The sequence below is a fragment of the Astatotilapia calliptera genome, chromosome 13, assembly GCF_900246225.1.
Source record: "Astatotilapia calliptera chromosome 13, fAstCal1.2, whole genome shotgun sequence".
NCBI lineage: Eukaryota > Metazoa > Chordata > Actinopteri > Cichliformes > Cichlidae > Astatotilapia > Astatotilapia calliptera.
Genome location: NC_039314.1, coordinates 24,615,656 through 24,634,006, shown reverse-complemented (window position 1 = coordinate 24,634,006; position 18,351 = coordinate 24,615,656). Strand labels below are relative to the sequence as shown.

At 38.0% G+C, this 18,351-nt stretch overlaps 1 protein-coding gene across 3 annotated transcripts in view; it reads left to right on the top strand.

Moving 5' to 3' along the window:
• The window catches only part of cdh5 (cadherin 5), a 68,930-nt gene that overhangs the window by 17,539 nt on the left and 33,040 nt on the right, over nucleotides 1-18,351 (top strand). For 2 of the 3 annotated variants that reach the window (XM_026189707.1, XM_026189705.1), the window contains exon 2: nucleotides 15,024-15,835. The gene's annotated coding sequence lies outside the window, so the exon portion shown is untranslated. Of the gene's footprint in view, nucleotides 1-14,848; nucleotides 15,836-18,351 lie in introns of those variants that run through there. The other variant, XM_026189708.1, reaches the window with a different exon arrangement.

Here is an 18,351-nt window from a genome sequence, read left to right as displayed (position 1 = left end):
TTAAATATTATGTTCTGGATTAATAAATGAAAACATCTATGGTAGTTTTGTCTAATAAGCTCTAGTTCTCTATTCATATTTACAATAATAATGGTCAACTTATTTCAAGACAACCTTACTTTTATTCAGTCTGAGTTTTTATTTCTTTATTGAAGAACTAAGCTAAAATTTGATGCTAAGGCACTGTTAGATACTCTAATGTGAGCTAATAGTATGTAGCTTAAGTTAATAACAACAAGACAATATAACTTACCTTGCAGTACAGCCGTAGCTAGCATATGGATTTGATTCCAGATATTTGTGTTATAATCGACTGGTTTATACAAGCATGGATCTATGAGTTAAGCCAAAAAGGGGGCAAAAGGAGGCTAAAGTTAACAGGTGTCGCCCCACTTCTTCTTTGTCTTTATCCAGTGATAAAACAGAAAGTGCAAACTCCCAGCATTCTGCCACCTCCTGGCAGGTGGCTCTTTCCCGCAGTGCCTAGTGTTGAAGGGGACAGTTTAAAGTGACCAACACTCACAACTATAAGGAAAGCATAAATTATTAAACTAATTAATTACATTTCATAAAAATCCATAATAAACCAAAATAACTGCTGTACATTTTCTTTCTTTATTTTTACTGCAATGGAAGCAGAGTGAATGGGGGAAAACTATTGTCTGATCACCACATTATTAGGTTCTTATTTCTCTCGTGTTTCCCTACTATTACCACTTTATTACTGAGCTGTAATAGAAAGTACTGCTGTAATACTTTACCTTGTTTGTCATTTAAAGTGAGAATGTGTTCCACAAGGTAGTGTGGGTGGTCCAGTAGTGTGAAGGTTAAACACAGTTCTTTCACTCTGCTCATCACAGCTGGTCAATGTGTTAAATTTAAAAAATTGGGTTTGCATTTATACTTACATGCTGATTAGTCTGCATTGCTCTCTCACCACTAGTGAAACTGAGCTGATCACATTGGACATGGTGTTAATAAATATTGAATAAAAAAGTACTTTTACTGGAATGCAAGAAAGAGAGAGAGAAAATGTCTGAACCTCATGAAAATTATAAAATATACATAGACAGGAATCATGCATTACATTAGCATTGTGAGAACGCTAGTTACAAATACCGTACGTTCGGTTAAACTCTACTTCACAGAAAAATTATCCGAATGCTAATTAGTATAGCTGTTTTAATTCAGTTCAGTTCAGTTCAATGAATTTTATTCATATAAAATTAAGGCACTTTATATTTTGGGTTAAAGACCCTACAATAACAGAAGGACAAATAATAGTTAGACTTGCCCCTTTGAGATAGCACTTGGTGACATTGGGAAGAAAAAACTCTCAACAGAAAGAAACCTGCTGCAGAACCAGGCTCAGGGAGGGGCTGTCTGCCATCACTGGTTAGGGGTGAGGGGAGAACAGTGTCCCCACATACACAGACAACATATGATTACCAAGTGGACCTATTGTTCACTCACCAGCCACTTTGTATATCTTCCTAGTATTGGGTTGGACCTAGTTGGAAATATTCCACAGAGACTTTGGCCCATATCGACATGATAGCATCACACAGTTACTGCAGATTTATTGGCCTCACATCCATGATGCAAATCTCCCGGTCCACCATATCTGAAAGGTGCTATTTATGATTGAAATCTGGTGACTGTGAAGGTGAGTTGAATAGAGTAAATTTATTTTCATGCTCACAAAAACAGTTTTAGGTGATTGTGAAAAGGCATGTAACAATGGTGGAAACAGCATGGACATGGTCAACAACAATACTCAGGCAGGCTGTGGAGTACAACCAATGTTTGGTTTGTAGCGAGAAGCTGAAAGTGTGGCAAGAAATTATCCCCCACACCTTTACACCACCACAGCAGCCTAAATTAATGATACAAAGCAGGATGGCTCTATTCTCTCTTGTTGGTTACACCAAGTTTTGTTGCAGCAGAAATCAAAACTAATCAATTCAACATTTTTCCAATCTTCTACTGTATTATCTACTCTGGTAAACCGAAGTGAATTATACTCTTAGTATCCTGTTTTTGATTCAGTGTGTTGTGTGCTCTGAGATGTTCTTCCGCACATTTTAGTTCCCATTGCCCATTTTCCTCTGACCTGTGACGTGAACAAGGGCATGTTTATCCACAGAACTGCTGCTAACTGGATATTATCTCTTTTTAGGACCATTCGCTGTAAACCCTCGAGATGATTGTGTGGGAAAATTGCAGTAAATCAGTAGTTTCTGAAATACTCAGAGCAGCTTGTCTGGCACCGATAATCATGCCACATTCAAAGTCACTTAAATCACCTCCCTTCCCCATTCTGATGTTCACTTTGAGCTTCAGTAGGTTGTCTTGATCAGGGTTAAAGAAGCCAGGAACACTAAACATATAAAGGCTAATTTACATCAGGGCTCTGCTTGAAAAAACTGAAACAGATGTAACTCTGTCTGTGAAGCTGACGAAACCTAAAAAAGACAATTCAATTAAATTCTCTTCAACAGTAAAGACTACTTAATAGTTTAATGAAGGTCAATAATGAAGAAACCAACAAAAGCTAAAAATTTTAAACCTGCTCTTCCAATGTCTTTTTTTTTTATCCTGTTTCTCTGTGGATATGCAATAATGTAAGTGTCAGTTTCTATATTTTGAAGGGGTATCTTTCCATGCTTGCATCTGTCTACCTACATGTGAGTTGGTACAAGTATGTCTATCTGGTTCTACCACTGTCCATGTTTGTGTATGCTCTATATGTGAGCCTATTCAGTCCTGCTGTTTTCAACAGTTTGATGTGAATGAGAAGTGACTGTGTTAAAAGCATTAACATTTTCAAACCCCGAATCACTAATCAGGATGTTGTTGGGGAGGAGAGGCATTCGGCAGAATGCTGCATTATTTAGCATCCACTAGTTAGCATCCTCAAAGAAGAAGCTCACTCAAACACATGCAAAAACACACACGCGCACACACACACACACACACACACACACACACACACACACACGTAAATGTGTTTTTTCACACTTTTTGATGTATGAAATACTGAAATGGGAGCTAGGCAGAGCACATTAAACCACACAATCGCAAAATCTCTCAATAATGAGGAAGAAACACATACACAGATTTTTTTTCACAATGTGCAAATGCATACACACATTTTCTCTCACTCAGATCTCAGATATACATGCAGAGACATCCTCAGACATCTCGTCATTGATTCAACCTCTGATAGGTTTCGGCCACAGAGTGGAGGGGGTGATGAAAGACAGCAGCAATAAGAGACAGACAGGTGGGAGAGAGAAGGAGAGATGGGGGAGTAAAACAAGAGGAGGCAGAAGGGAGGAAAGTCTGTTTGGGAGAAATTTGTAGGTCATTATCTCTGGATTTTAATGGGGATGTTGCATATAAATCCTTTGTGTGTGCATCTGTGTGTGTGTGTGTGGGTGTAAGAAAGTGAGTCCTGTATCCTTTAGCGCTTCTTTATTCTTTTCACCTCCCTTTCTCCCTTCTTCACCTCCATATTTTCTCCCTATAGTTCTACACTAGAGACTGTCTTTCAAAACACCAGAACAAAAGACAAGTAGTATTTTCTGGTGTCATGAGGAAACTGTACTACTAAATATATTATGAGATCAACTGGAAGAAAATATTTCTAAGCTTGGTCATTTTTCTGCTTTAAAATACCCCAAATAACATGGATTCTTTTATATTAATCTCTTTGGATAACATGAAAGTAACACCCTGGTTTGAGGCCAGTTGCTGTCATGTTTCCAGTTTTCCAATTTTGTTTTTTTAAGCAGCTGAAGCACAGCAGCACCTATTACCAGTGAATCATTTTGCATCAGTACTTTGTTAGGTCAAGGATGTTACGCTACTCTTTTACTCTCAGAAACATTTTTAACAAACAGCTTAACAAATAACTGGCTAAGTCACACAGTCAAATACCAACAAGATGTGATTCAGGCCACCCAGTGAAGGTAGCGTTGGGACTGTGGATTTTGAGGTATTATATGGTGCTTCTTTTTTATGCTTTGTTTGTTTGCTCTGTTTGTTTTATTGTTTCCCATTTTTATATTTATTGCTGTTTTTCTTTATATTCTTGGCAGTTGGATCGGTGGGGTGGAAGGTTCAAATGCCACTATAGGAACTTTATTTAAAATTAAATATATTCTGTGTCTATTTGGTGTAACGAACTTTAGTTTAACGAGTCTTAAAAAATCTACGATTAAACATGTTTCTTTGTGTAGCTTTAATTTCCTTTAATGTGTGTTCTGTTTTGCTGGATGCCTCCTTTATGTCATCGTGTTGTCAGTTCTTTGTCCCCCTGTTTTTTTATCCTTGATTGGTTTCAGGTGTTTCTGTTACCCATGATTACCTTCAGTGTGTCTTTGTGTAGATATTGCTTTTGTGAGATCACCTTTTTGTTTCCCTAGTTTGACCTGTTTGTCTCGGTGTTCTTGTTTAGAATTTTTCTTCGTCTTTTCTTTGTTTTTTGAGCGTTTTCCTTCAGCCTAAATAAAAGGCTACTTTTACTTTATCTTATCAGCCTCTGATTTTGGATTTGGATCTTTTCAACCAAACCCTGAAGGTCCAACATTAGCTTTCAACATTTGGCTTTCATTTACTCCTCAGAGAAATGATTGCCACAGATTTCCTGTAAATCTTTATCTGCTAAATTGTTGGCTTTGTATTCATAAATAACATAATTTGATTCAGTGTTAAGATAAAGCTGTTTACTTAAGCAGCTTTAATTTGCACTGTCAGACAGCTAATACAGCCACACATCTGTCATTAGTGACTGATTAGAAAAAAATCAAATTCTTTCATTGTTTGGTTCGTTTTTTTTCCCTCCTGATGTATGCAGAATTAGATAAGATAATTAATAATGACAGTCATGGGCTTGAGCTTCATTTCAGCATCGGGAGGAGGGGTTGGGTGGGGTAACACCCTATACATTTTTGAGCTGCAGGCACAATTTCCTGAGTCCTGGGGAAAAATATTCTTGACTTTTTGTTTTTATTTGTTTTTATTATACCTACTGAGTTAACACACATATAGGCATAAATTTGCTCTGCTCTGCCTTTTTGTGTTTTGTCTGTTGCTCACTCCCCCAGATGTGACAGTCAGCATGTAATGATTGAACCCATCTGACAAGCTGGTTTGCAAACAGCAACAATTCTAAACTTATGGAAAGATGTCTGAATACCTGACTTTCGACCCTTTTTTCCGTGTGCCTCCTCCCTGATTATCAACTGCCAACACCAGATGAAATGCTGCAGCTGCTGACTAAGATCACAAAACTCCCTCTGTCACAGTTGTTTACCACAAAAGATTGGTTATGTGAGCTCATCATTTATGTTTTGTGAGTAAAAAGACCCTTCCTTTTCTTCACAGTTGATTCATAAATCTTGTCTTTTATGCACACCCCCAACCCCCACAGAAATGTTAAATCTACACCTATGATGTGAGTTGTGGATGCTTTACATTTGAGCTTTTGGGATTATGTATGATTTAGCCTATAGAGGTGACACTTTCTTTCTGTTCACATTTAAATGCAATGGGGCGATAATAACAGAAGCTATGTCAAAAACTGTGGGGATTAAAATAGGGATGGAGGAACATTAAATTACATGTAGCTAACATACAAATATAAATACTTAGCATGTTTGTTTTATATTGCTCTTTTGGCTCCTCATCTACCTTTTTTATTACCCCCCCATCCCATTCTTTCTCTTCCTGAGTCACCCCGGGGCAGTATTTCACATTACTATGTACATCAGACACAGGAGCTCTGGATGAATACACCTCATTCCTCTTTGCAAACACACACATATATTTATTATTACACACATGCACAAAGGGCATGCAGTGATCAGTCATGCCTGAAAACAGATCCTTTTTCTCATCGGAACACATGCAGAAAACACATTCAAATTCAAATTTTTATTTGTCACGTACACAGTCATACACAGTACGATATGTAGTGAAATGCTTGGACAACTGCTCGTGACCTAAAGAAAACAAAAAAGGAAAAGGCTATGAATAAGATAGGAAATAAATATGAAAAATTAAAAAGGGTAAATTTAACTAGGAAGGAATAAAATATAAATTAAGGTTAAAAATGAAATAACTGTACAACACAAATTAGAATGAAGGGTAAATTTAACTGGGAAGAATAAGACAAAATATATAAATTAAAGTTGAAAATAAAAGTGCAGGAATAAACATGCATTAGCGCACACAAAGATCATTGTGGTATCTTGGAATACACACACAAACACGGACAAATGGACACAGAAACAAAGAGCTCATCCAGAGCCAAGTAATGTTGACAGCGACCCTGCTATTTTTAAAGGGCACACTTCACAAGATATCATCTCCTCATCATTTGTCCTCAGGGATCTTGTCTATTTACACAACACAAAGACACACAGACACACACACAAATGATGTTAGACGCATGTATAGTAACACAAAAGATTTTCACACGCATGCACACAGGAGGGGTTAATGTCCTAACATATATCTCTCTTGATTGGTGTGTCGTAACAATTCAAGCTGGTTAAAACTGAAATGACTTTTTTTTTTAAACTGAGGTCATAGGAGAGGGAGGCCTTGTTTGCCCTGGTTTCATTTTAACAACATTTTCAGATTACAAAAGCTCTCTAGATTTTACTGTAAATTCAAAAATAACGTGAAAGATACAAATCAAGTCAGTCTCCAGGTTAAAGGCTGGACTTTTTTCTTTAAATTTTAAAGAAAATTCCTCTGTTTTTCCTTCTAAGTGCAAAGTGGAACAAATATTATACTGCATCTTTTAACAGGAAACTAGATACTAGTACACTTTGCAGAACAGGCTGGTTTCAATCCTTGTTTTAACTGCTGTTCTTAAATTTTATAGATTAATGTGATGAGAAATCAAGAACAGGTGTCAAGCTTTAGAGTCACAGCTGACTGACAGCATGAGGGAGAGTTAGATACCTCAGCTTTTCAGATACAGACACAAACACTAAATCATACATCTGCAACTCAGTCTGACCTGTTTTAAAACTGTCTGTGGTGATGAAGCAAGATGCCCACAGTCTGCCTGAGGCAGCCAAGCAGAAAAGGGTAACTTGTCTGTTTGGCTCTAATTTGGGTTTTGATAGCTAGTAAATGATGTTATGGCCACAAATCTTTTTTTTTTCACTTGTAGCCATAACATATTTAAGATATATGGTGGATCGGCATACAAGAGCTCTTTTACTGGAAGCTCCATTATATCTTTGTTTTACAGACGATACACTTTATTTTGCATGTGTGTGGATTTTATATGTTCTCCCTGTGGATGGTTAGGTTTTTACTTCCTCTTACAGGCAGGTAGAACAATATAGATGAGCTTTTTAATCTGCTTTCGAAAATTTATTTTTCTAGCAAAAATAATTGTTAAAAATGTTACCAGTTTTATGATATCACCGGGATCTGTGTTGTGGGCAGCAGTCTAAGTGGACATGCACAGACCTTCTCCCCAGCCTCTGGTGAGACCAAGGTGCTCCCAAACCAGCCAAAAGATGTGATTTATCTGCAAAAAACGCAGAAATAAGCTCCTGAAACCATCTAACCCAATACTCTCCACCCATTGGCTGCTCCTAGAAATCCTGTTTATAATAATTATGTACAGAATTAGTGACAGAGTGCAGGTCTTGCAGAGTCCAACACCCAGTGGAAACATATCTTACTTATTGCTGGTAAGAACTAAGATGGTTTGTGAAAAAAGTTGTCTTTAAATGTGGCTTAGAAGATTTTTTTTATGTGCGTGTGTGTGTGTGTGTGTGTGTGTGTGTGTGTGTATGATCTATGTTGAGTGTTGTGTTCATAAATAGTTGGTTGAAAATAGACAAGGATCAAGATGGCTAAATGAAGCCAACACTGACTATAAATGGGAAGCAGCCGTTTACTTTGTAGTAGATGATCTAACTTTATATTACTGTAAATATGTGTGTGTGTGTGTGTGTGGGGGGGGGGGGGTTCCTCTGCATTAGTTACAGTTTATATTATATAAAATATTTGGACCTAAGATTTGGGGGAAAAAGTAGAGATTTGAAAGAAACATCAGACATGGCATTTGATAATTCTGCCCAACTTGCTCTAGGAACGAGAGCCAAAATACAACATTTAGTGGAAATCAGGGCTGATGTGCATAATGTGGGTGACTAGAAACATGGAGGCTATGAGTCTCTAATACAAGCTTGCCAGGACGAAGGGTCATCTAATCGCATCCCAGTATGTTTGACCTAAATGTACAACAGCTGCTAAGAATGATCTAAAAGTAAAGATATGCAGCTTTTTCACATGAAATGAATCTGATGCAATAACACACTGAGGAGGTCTGTACAACCATTAAACCATTTCAGTCACTATGCTGAAATTTACTGACAGCCATTTACATAATGCTTTTCTAACAGCCTTTTTGTGGTGGTTAGGCGATTAACAAATGTGTTGCAGCATGACTAATGAATCATGACTGAATTTACATGCTGAAATGTATTTAGTGATCAGCTTGTGCAGTAAGCATTGAAACATTGTTATTCGGCATGGTGTGAGGTGGGTGTATAGCACGGAGGATTTAACAGACTCTAGCATGTACAAAGTGTAATCTGCAACAAAATAAAGTAGTTGAAGGCTGATGATTTCAAGGTTAAACATTTCCAAATCAATTTACGCATTCAGTTCCTTAAAGTTACAAATCTAACCTTGGTGTCCTGACTTGAATAGAATTACTTTTATCTTTATTTTTTTCAGTAAGAAATCTTTTTCTAGCTTCATTTTAACTGGTGCAATGAAGATTTTTAATGTTCTTTTCAGAACTTGTTCCACTGAAAATATATTTTCAAAGTATTTGTTAGCAATATGGATGGGATTCAAATTATTTACTAAAGAGATAGGAAGGACTTCTCATCACTTAAGTAACTACTTCACAGTTCTTCAACTGTAGCTCCATGCTTTTGTCATCCTATGACATGCCTTTATACTCCACTTCACTTGTCAATATTCTGTATCTTCTTGGCAGGCTCTGTTCACAACCTGAAATCCTACATCTGATGATGCAAGTACTGGCCAAATGACAGCAAGAAAGACTCATTCCAGTCACAAGAGTTGTAATCATTCTCTTTATCAGATAAAAATGTGAAAATTTGATGAGGAGAGATAAGGAAACTGCAGTTTTTCCCAATGAATTCATCTTAAAATAAAAAATTATGTAAAAAAATACATTTTAACAGTAACTTCAAAGCGTAAAGGTGTATATCATATTTTGAAGTAGAGTAAAACTTTGGCTAGAGGCATAATAAAAATTCACTCTGCCTGCCTTATTCTCTTGAAACCAATATCTGTTGAACACCTTGAAGGGATTTCTTCAAGTTTGATGGAAATTTACACTTGCATTCAATGATGAAGTGATTAGACGGTAATAGGTCAACAATCAAGGTCATCCTGTTCTTGCAAATGAGGTATCTCTGGGGTAGGGAATCTCAGTAATGCATCAAGAGAAGTTTTTTTTTTTAATTGAAGTCGGTTGGGGTTTCTCATGTGGTGTCAGAGATTGGTTCCCGACGATATCGGACATACTTACAACCAGTAAGGAAACGTCTATCGCCCAACTACTTAGCAGTGGTTCCTGGAGCTTGCTGGCTGTCACTGGGTGAAACTGGTTGCAATGAAGGTGCTACAATGAAAACCTCGTATTGATCGCTTGGTTGCTAGCATGGTGGCCTATGTTTGTTTTGTTTTTTTCACGTTTGTCTGCAAATACTTCTAACTACTTCCTGAGCAGTATAGTAAAACTAGGACAAATTTCAACTCAAAGCAGAAATAGAGGTTAGCCTTCAAAGTAAGACTTTTGCCTCAGCCCACATGTTTCACAAGCATATTTAATTGAAAGTCAAATGCTCACCATTATGGTCCAGTTTGTGTATTATTTTTCTCATATTTCACACTTGTCTATAAACAGTTTCACTGGTGTTTATAGACAAGCCAGTTGGTTCCACTTAAAATTTGTATGCAACAATTTGCTTGTGACCAAAGCAGAAAAAGGACGTTTTTGCAGACTAGTTACAGAATACACATTTTTCCCTAGCGACAGATGGTTGCCAAGGGGTCACCGACTGGTCTCTAGGTTTCTGTGACTGGTGCTTTATTCACTTGATCTTATATTCTCACCATGATTACATGTTGACTTCATGTGGTAAGTGGTCATATATATGGAAAACCTCAATAGACATTAGTAATCAAATGTCAAGTGACCTCACAAACACGTTTTTCCTTCCTCAAGAAATTTCATGCAAATGTCTAATGATAATGATGTGATGATAGTTTATGTCCACATGATAAAAGGTCCACTTCTCTGGAAAAAATCGAATTCAATGCCGTCACTGTTCTCACACTATACTTAAATTTGATTTTATACTGATTTGATGCCCACCTATTAAATTGCTTTAAACTCTTCTAGACAGTCTTCCAGACTGACATGAAGTTAAACTGACTGTTGGAGGCATAAATGCGTAAGGTGATCATTTTAGTTTTATGTGATAATTAGGTAATATTCTGATATACTGGATGGGCAGATGGGCAGATTACAATGCTCTAGTCTGTTGCTTTTCTAACTATGTGCTGCCTGGTGCTTATAGATAACAATGCAGGGAATGGAATTTGTTGTGGTTCATTGTAGTATGGTTTTTTCGTATAATGAAGGGTTGAGGAGGATAAAATATGATGCTTGTCTCAAGAGTAGATGAAAACTGTCCAAAACAACAACAAAGAAAATATAAATGGGAACTATAATTTAAAAGAAGATGCACTCTTTTAGAGAATGAGCCAAAGATTTGAGGCACAGAAAGCTTAACAAATACAGACATTTATCTTCTAAACTGCTCATTAACAAAATGACTTAATTTTTATGTCTCTTTTCAGTGTTTAAATGGATTTCATCATTCTTGCCCGCTCGACATAGCTTGTCATGACAATAGATTTCTATGTCGAGTGTAGTTGGTTTTTTTTTTTTGAGTACCCAAGAGCAGGGCGCAGGAGGAAGATGTACAAAAATAAACATTTATTGCTAATAAGTCAAAGAAATGCATAGTCCAAAATCTTCTATTCCAAGAAAACAGAAAAGGCAAAGTCCAGGGAATTAAGAAATCCAAAAATCACTAGGATCACAAGCTCAGGAACAAACTGCTGCAGATACCCAGCTAAATGGATGATGCAATACTGAACAACTGAACAAAGGAATTATAGAAGTATTTATAGACACACACTAATGGGGGGGTTTAACATAGGAGTGTAAATTAAATGCAAATGAAACTAATAAAGAGCTGCTGAAAGCAATAAAGGGAAGACAGTCAGCAAGTAAAACTAAAACAGGATGCTACAAAAAACCCACCGCAATCTCAACGAAAACACAAAGAACTAACAGAGACACACTAACTAGACTCCAAAAGTATTAATAATAAAACTAGAAATTAATCAAGATTAAGATCAAACAGAACAACCAACAGAGACCCAAACTCAAGGCTTCTGTATGTTGAGGTTGGACCAAACCAAGCAGAACCAAACCAACAAACCAGCAGATAAGAACTAATGCTGGATTTGCAGTAGTATTGATGGAAAGATCTGTTTTCTTAAAGTGCTAAATGTAGTGCTATTCCTGACTGACTCCTTCACTATAATAATGACAGCAGAGTTGCATGCTTTGCTTACAATAAAAAACGAGTGAGACAGCAGAGTATTTAAGGAGAGGTGTGACCGCTGATACTGGCAAAATGCTAAATACCAAATGCTAGTGTAGGTAAAAGATAAAAATAAAATCAAGAGACTGGTTTATCTGAGCAGATCTTAGCAGTGCATATGTCGGCGTAACCACTTTCACTTATTGTGGTAGTAACATAATCATGTAGCATGTGTCTCATAAATGGTCTGCATATGTTACATGGTTGGTGTAGCCGCAGAGTCATGAAGCAGCAGAATTCCTTGTGCAAAAATTACACGGATGTAAATCAAGCCCAGTTGTGAGCAGTTTTTCTCCTAAAGAAAAATAAGTCTTCTGCTTATAAATTAACAAACATGTCAAAATTTCCAAGTCCCTGTTGGCAGTTTTGAAAAACAAAAATTATTTAAAGGGAAAAAACATATGGTTCCTTACAGTACGAGCGTGGCTTTCAAACTTTTAATTTATTATTGAAAACTAAGTCAAAATAAAACTGGTGGATCTTCATTTAAAATAAATGCCTTGTTGAAGCCTGTGGGAGTCAGCTGGACAAACTAAAAAGCCAATAATTTACTCTGAAATTAAAACAACTTACTTTTACTTTTAAAAGCTGAATTTGCTTAAAGGTCAGCTGCAACTGAACCCTTAAAAGAATGATATTTGTGAACCTAATAGGGAACGTGTTTCTTTTTCAGAAACGTTGTTGCTTTTAATCGTTATGAGCAGTGGGAACATACTGGAACAGATAAGTAGGAAAAGTCCTGTGTCGTGTGGACCCACCTTTGAGGTAGTGTTTTCAACAGGGATCTATATTTATAGGAAAAACATTATATGTGTTAATGATGAAAGTGGACCCTCTAGGCACATAGACACTATTTAAGAAACATCTGTCATGTTAGACATATTCCTCTCTTGCTCATCCTTCTCTTTCTTCCCTCTCAGTGCTCCTTGATGTTCAGCCCCCAATGGTCTTCTTCCAGTCAAACCACTAGTGGGGGAATATCGCCCGTTTCCTTACATGTCATGAGTGGAACGAGGATGCAATTTTTAGTGCCAAAGTGTTATTTAGGAAAGTAGGCCAAGAGCATGAGGATTTTTGAAAAGACAGAATGACAGAGATACACTGAGGGGTAGAGGGAAAGAGATGTGTAAACAAGAGAGTTTCCATCATATTTGTGACATTTTGTTTGTTTGTTCTTGAGACAACCCTCAGTCTTGTACATGTCGCCTTGTTTACTGAAAGAAAACAGACAGCCAACATGAGGAAAAAATCTTCCTCTTATTTCTGCGCTTGTTGCCTTTATTCACATACATCACTGCCTCTGCTCTGTAAAACTGAGCCCAATTAATGGGTGATTTAAAGAGTGTCTTTTTAGATTTAACAATGGTTATGATGTGAGCATGCAAATGTCATTAAATGTTGCACACAATGTAAAGGATGCAATCTTAATTTTCATTAAATCTAACGATGGACTAACAAATAAAAAACGACACATTTTCAAACACCATCGTTCAAGCTTTCTTTGTTCCCCCTGATGTGCAGCTGCCATTCAAGTCACTAGTTTCTTATTTCTTATCTGTTTAAAATGACAGTCTTTCTATCTCTCTCTCTCCCACACACACACACACACACCTACACACACACACACACACACACACACACACACACACACACACACACACACACAGTCATTTTCCGACAGAGAAGGAGTGAAGCGGGTGAAAGATTTTCCCTGAAGGTAGATGTTACTTGGTCAGAAACAAGAAAACACTTAGGAAGGGTGGTTCACCAGGGTGGAACAAGAATACTGAACAGAGCAGACAAGACTCTCGAATGCAAAGGCAGCATGACGTTTTTATAATAGTGCAAGACCCCTTCATCCTCCATTTCGATAATGGAGTGGAAAAAACTGCACACACAAGGTATTCACACTGCAAATTAAATGGCCAGAAATTTGTGCTTCCATCATTTTGATTGGTCAGATTTTAGCCATCTCACACCTCTGCACTTCTTTTCTCCTCGAGCTTTTTGCACTGTTGCTGTGCTTCATGCAGTGCTGAAGTCAGTTTTAGCAATACAGAGAAACTAGCAGATTTTTCATTGTGTTTGCATAGTGAAAAAAACTTAAATTAGGGCTGTGGGTGGGGCTGCTTTGTGAGGTGCGGCCTCATACATGACATTTGTCTGTTTTATAAAGTCTGTAATCCTCTTGTATAGAACATACACAGCACAGGCTTCACAGAAAATCCTTCATTAATTAAAGAAGTTCCTGATTAGAAGAAGCTTGCATTGTTTTTGTGAAGGCCGTCTGTTTCTTATTTGAAAAGCAATGACAAACAGTCCTTTTGTCTTAAAGTTTGGACTGTGTCTAGAGAGAAAAAAATAACAGTATTGCCCTCACTAATCAGATCAGAGAACTGAGAGCAAGAGAGAGACTGTACATACACAAGTACTACATAAAGTAGATTTAAAGTAAATGTTGATGTATGATGTCTGGAAAAGCTGCTCCCAGATGAAATGACAATATTTTATGTAGAACTGAGCTGAAACTGCAAAATAAAATATAAAAGAAACAAGAGACAGAGCAAACGGGGAGAATGAGAAAAAGATGACAGAGAGAGGGAGGGAGGGTGAGATGGGAGTGAAAAAGAAAGGCTGGACTGCTATTGCCACAGGAGAGGTTTCAATTTAAAAACACACAGCCGGCTTTCCTGTCCAATTCGCCAAATTACTGACGAACAACTCACCCCCGAAGAGACAGGGGGAGTAAGATAAGGAGTGTGTGAGTGTGCGTGCGTGTGGCAAGGCGTCCCTCTCATCTCATTTTCCAGCTTAGACGACATCTCTCTGTCAGATACACTCACACACACATACACACACACACACACAAAGTCAGCCCTCTGAAATATTTACTAGCCTCATGTGGGGAAATCTCTAAGGATTATCCCCAATAACCTGTTTAACTTAATCCTTATCTCACACACATGAATAATAAATCTCTCCCCCACTCCCCGTCGCTCTCCCGCTCTCTGAGAAGGACCGAGAAGTAACGCCTCTCTCACCTTACTCTCCATCACCCTCCCTCCCTTCTCCTATCTCACACACTCACTCCATCTGCTTCATGAACATGAGCCGGCTGCTTTCTCTGCCTCTCCTAGTGTTTTTGAGCTGTTTTGACATATGCACTCCCTCTCTGCTTCTCTTGCTCTCTCCCTTTTTTTCTGTCTTTTCACCAATCCACCAATACCTCCCCATACCTCCATCTCTTTCTGTTTTCCCCTCCAGGACAGGAAAAGGAGCAGTAGCTGGGAGCACCAGCGGACAACACTGACCAGAATAACAGGAAGAGGAAGTGGGCAGTGACCTGTGTGAGAGAGGACTGCGGTCAGACAGCTGTGGTTCACCATTTTTGGGTCTTGGATGAGAAAACCACATCAGAGGGGAGAGAGGAAAAGAGAACAAGAGAGACTCGAAACCTGTTGGATTCACACCTGCGGAAAAACCTCGACAACCTGAGAAGAGAAAGAGGGTGACAAAGACATTTTGGGGTAAAAACTCCACTGTTGGAGTAGCTGGAGCTTTTACTTTTTTGATAAAAATCTTACTAACTAAGAGACAACTGTAATACCCACTTGAGTAAAAACTGATAATTATCTGATGAGTGGGGTTTTTTTTATATTTGATTCTCAGTTTTTCTTTGGAAATCCATCTCTGGGATACAACTTAAGAGGCATCAACCCATTTTTCATCATCACAGACTTTCTTATCTCTCTGGCAGTCCAGGAAGGGATTTGTACAGAAGCCTAGTAAAAATCTAACAAAGAGAGAAATCCCTGCTTGTACACCTGCTGCTCTCATTCTACATCAGGGGGAAAAAAAAGGAGTACGAGAGAGGAAAAGAAGTAGTCGTATCAGTAGGTGGTTTTTGCCTCTGTTGAGCTCATGACCACCCACCAACCACTGATTTCTACCTGCGAAATTAATAAAGCATAACTCAAGTCTGAGCAAGTGAACACGTTGAAGGATTTGGGCTTCATTTTATACCTCGACAAAGATCTGAACAGCAGTTCTGCCTGGCTTCGACTTCAGTTTGACTGGTAAGTTCTCTTTTTATGTCTTGGAAAGAAAAATACTGTGCATGTGTGTTATATACGTGTGTGTCTGTACCTGAATAATGAGAATGTGAGTTGGTGAAGGGTGTGCGCTTTCATGTTCAGCAAATGGAAAGTGTGAAGCAGTTCTTTCTGATTGAAAAGCAGTGCACTGCAGCGTACCCAGAAAAATGTAGCCCAGATCCCTTTAAAACGCTACAGGCTACTTTCCCATTCACTCCAGGGTGAAATGCTCATGAATACTTGTAAAACTGCCTCCAAGAAGGTACAGAAATAACTGAAAATGATGGTTATAACCCCTTTTAAGGACATGCTGTCAGCCCCCGTCACTGTTCACATATGCTGTGCCAATGATCTCGGACAGCTCTGTGTAGATTTGAATGCTGTAATTGAGTGCTGTTCTCCCCCCCAGAGGCTGGGCTGTCATTCCTGGAGACAAGAGGTTATAACCATTAAAACAATACAGGATGATCCGGAGACACAGCAGGAAAAATTTAGAACCAATCTCAGTTCACCGGGTGGTCTTCAGTTATTCAATTTTGAGGAGTTAAACAATGAAAAAAAAACTTAACTGTCAAGCTGATGTCAAGTTCATTTGCGATTAAATATTGATGAAACAAAGTATGACGCACATCTAATATTAAAAGGTAGCGTAGCTCTTGTCAGTTGAGTGGTGTCAATTTGTGAGCTGAAGACTTCCTTGCGTTATAGTGAGTTTAGGCTCCCTCTTATCAACCTTTCAAGCCAAACTGTACATGAAAGGATAGAGAAAATAACACCTTACAGTAAAATTTTAATTTCTATTAGGTTATTCAGAGTGTGCTGTAGTTGCCTGTGGCTATCACTACACAGACAAAGTGTTTCTGTGTACCTGCATATATGCCCTGTATATATGGGAACAGTTGTTTTGTAGTACTCTGGATCTATGGCTCAAAGTGATAGAAGTGATTTGATTTGTTTGTTACATTGAAAGCCGTTGATGCAACTAAACCCAGTGGTCTAATTCCTGGAGAGAGAAATCCTTTGGGTGCCATCTGGGAGACTTCACCCTCCCACACACACACACACACACACACACACACACACACACACACACACACACACACACAAACACACAAGATTCATGATTAGAGCCGTTCATTCATTCAGATATGTCAGTGTGGTTGACAAGCTGTCCAGCTGTGGCGATGTTAGCTCAGCTGAAGTTACTGATTACTACTGAAAGACCCAGTTAAGGTTTTACTTAAAGGGACTGACCTGTATTCTTTGTTTTACACAGTAGACCTTATTCCATTGTGTATCTCCACAATGTCATTTGTTACTTCAGACTTTTTTAAAATGTTTTTGTTTCTTTTTTTTGTGATCGCTTGAGAAACTGATTAATAGGAAAATGCCATCAATAAAATTAAGAATAAAAGTGAGGAATAATCCAACTGGTCTCCAGCTCCCACACTACTATGCCCACTGTGGGGAATTAAAAGCTTTCCAGTGCAGCAAACTGATCTGATCTGGCAAATCAGCATTCATGTATTTATTGTTTTTACATTCAGTCAGCACCACTTAGAGTTATGGAGTATTTACTGGAGATGAAGCTCGATTTTTGAGAAATAATTAGATTATAAATATTGCTCATAGTATTTTTGGTCATTTAAATTATGTTTAATTTGAAAGGAAACTCATAAGTCCAGTATTTAGACTCATTTATTTTGTTTATCTGCTATGTAGCGCTGTAGTTGCAAAATTTGCCTTCAGCAGAGGGGCTGACAGCTGAGTCCAAACCAATGAGGATAAGACTTGAGGCTTTAAATTACTTTCAAATGACTGTTTGTTATCACCATCGCTTATAAGCTGGCCAACATCAGTCATAACCAATTCACTGTATGGAAATGGGATTTGTCTGATGTGACCCAGTGACTGTGTCAGCGAGGACGCTGTGTGTGCGTGTGTGTGTGTGTGTGAATGACTCCTGGTGTGACTTTCTGGCAGACAGATTGTTAGAAGCTGCTCTGTGATTAAACCTGTTTTAATCTCTACAACACACACTACACTATTCAATAGGCGAAGATCACAGATCTGAGACTGTGAAATCACTCTGCATTCCTACTGCCCACAAATAAACAACCTCCTGATTTTAAGGTGACAAAAACGGCTAAAAAAGCTAAATAGTGCCAAACACTGATATTTGTGTAACACAACCTAAAGACTGATGGTGATGTGTTCATTAAAAAGAAACTAGTGTCCCTTTGCATGTATAATTTGTTATTTAATGTACAAAATATGATTAAAATATCCAAACTTGGGGAAGACAGAACAGATAAAGACATGAATTTAAATGTGATCAATAATAGCACTAAAGTGAGATAGAATTCATTAAAATGGTTCCAGCTCTGCTTTGCTTTTCGCCAGCTCTCAGCTATGAGAATTTGTTCAAAAGAATCAACAACTTGGTCGTGATCTGGAGTCCAAGCAAATCTCATACTAAACCTGCTTCATATTACGAC